This window comes from Triticum urartu, chromosome 2A (genome assembly GCF_056163025.1).
Source record: "Triticum urartu cultivar PI428250 chromosome 2A, HENAU_Tu73, whole genome shotgun sequence".
Classification (NCBI taxonomy): domain Eukaryota; kingdom Viridiplantae; phylum Streptophyta; class Magnoliopsida; order Poales; family Poaceae; genus Triticum; species Triticum urartu.
This window is the reverse complement of record NC_141874.1, coordinates 245,593,412-245,595,821: the sequence shown is the minus strand read 5'-3', so window position 1 is coordinate 245,595,821 and position 2,410 is coordinate 245,593,412. Positions and strand designations below refer to the sequence as shown.

The window sequence follows — 2,410 nt, the reverse complement described above, 5'->3', positions numbered from 1 at the left end:
GCACTGCCCTGGATAGGCTTTTTCATCATGGGTCCCAAATGTCAGAATCCAAATCTGTCACTACCATGCAGCTTTTACTATTATGGATTACATCCCATTTGGTGTGCTACCTGAAAATAAGTTTGGCGGGTGCTCGCGGGTGCTAAGGACTTGGGGGTTCTGTAATGAACAAAGATCAAAGCCTAGTATGAAAGAAAATATGGGTCAAACCCTAGTTGAAAAGGGCAACTCCAGCTTACAAAAGGTACAAAAGCATGAGGATTAATTGTTCATCAGGTTTACACATAACCCGGATTGAACAGGGCGATAACATCTAACTCAACCAAAGTTTTTGGTAGTCACAATCAAATGGATTGGTCCGATCCATAAAATTAAGATCCTGGTAAAAAAGATCTACTGGTCCATGATGATGACAAGTTGTTGTAAATATAAGCCGAGCATGATCAGAAGCCCTTAGGTCCACCTGGAACTTCTTTTTATGTTGTTCAACATATAGTTCCGTGAGAAATTTCTTGTTGAAAAACTTAATCCTCACGGACAGTAGTGCCCCCGCATTCCTCATGAAGAATGTGACAACGCTATTGTTTATATGGTTGGATGAATATCCTTCCACCGTTATCGTCTTCAAATGAATGTCAAGAGATCTGAGAAAATCCTTGTGCTTCCTCTGCAATCGATTGGTTAGACCTTTTTATCGAAGTCCTAGTACCTAAATAGAAATGAAGATTGAAAACAGTTAATGTCTAAAATAGGGTATGTCGAAGGAGCGACAACTAAATGGTTAATTCTAGTACATTATATATGGGTTTTCAGTGTGTGTGAAATCATCACCTTTATATACAAATTCTCTATACATGGAAAGCACCGCAGCAAGCCAATAGTGGTGTTCAGATCAAGACCTATATAAATATATAAGGTCTTGACAGAATCCCCCTGATATACCATCCATGGACAAGCTCTTCATTCAGCATAGAACATAATATTAGCACCAAAAGTGTACTCCAAGATGATATTTAACTTATACGCACAAATGAAAAATGCAGATTACTAAAGTGTACATGGATAACATACATTACCTGAATAAGTGTGGAGCCAACCACCAACTTGTACCCTTCAATGTATAAGGAAATACACCCAAGGTCTCTAGTTTAGGTGCAGAGACAACAGTTATTTGCAAAGGTTTATAACAACAATCAAGGAGCAACCTTTGAACTGAAGGGGCATCTTCGATGATGAGCTCTTGTCCAGCAAAATGAATTCCAATGCTTACAAGGTGAGGCGACTTTATTTTGAGACAAGGGATATGGATTACTATTCCAAAAACAAGCACCAAACGCTCTAGTGCAGGGCAGCTGGAGTGGATGATGCTGTGCAGTGAGGCCACCGACAGATCGACCAACACAAGCGCAAGTTTTTTTAGTAGTGGGAGTCGAAGCATTTGTACCAGATTGCCTGCTAGATGGCACCGGGTCAAGGTGGCAGTGTGGAGATAGGAGGAAAACCATGAGATGGGCATCGGTGGTGAGGGCACATATGCAACTCTGAGTGGTAGCCTATCGCTATAGTCATGGTAGAACTCAAGCTGCTGGAGTTTCTCAAATTGACGGGATGTCAGCCAGGCAGCCACTGTGCAGGGTATGTCGAGCAGGTAGCATGCCGGGATGCAGATGTGTTGAGCGGAGCCCTAGTGGGAGGAGATGATGGCTTCGGGGAGTTCAGAATCATCATCGACAGATAGCTGACGACAGTCGAGATTAAGAGGCGCGGTGCGCCACCGAGATGCGATGACTTGTGTGCGGCAGCCATCCTTGGTGGGGAGAAGGTAGATGATCTCCCCAAGGATGGCGTCCGGGAGATCGCTGACGCAGTCCGCCGGAGATTCTACTGGTTCCACAGGTCCAGGGGGCGTGGCCGCTTCTGGCTGCACACCGGGTCCAAGATCTACATCCGGCGGCGGCGCTAGCCGGAGCCTCATCTATGTACATATCAATCTGAAAGAAAAAAATGGTAGAAACATACATTTAGGACATTCAAAATCAATTTTCAAGATCTGGAAGAAAAGGAGGCACAAACATATATGTAGGACATTAAAAATCAATTCTCAAGATCTGGCCATGAATTATTAGCACGCGCGCTAACCCTAGTCGGATTATTAGCACAAGCCATTTGTAGAGAACAAACAATTAATCACTAACCCTATACGAATACCATTCAAACAATCTATACACTACATGCATCTATCGGATCTTAATTACTCTAATTTCATGGACTGAGAGAACATAACCATAGGATTTGTATTCCAAAAAAATTAGAGAGAGGGGGGAGTAACCAGAGAAAACACATAATATGTTGTTGCACAAATGAGTATATAGATGACTAACTGGTTTTCCGTCGGAGTCGCAGTCGTTGC

The 2,410-nt window shown here is 43.0% G+C and overlaps 1 pseudogene; it reads right to left on the bottom strand.

Moving 5' to 3' along the window:
- Positions 1-960: 960 nt before the first annotated feature.
- On the bottom strand, positions 961-1,975 carry LOC147984707 (uncharacterized; annotated as a pseudogene).
- Between the last annotated feature and the right edge of the window lie 435 nt (positions 1,976-2,410).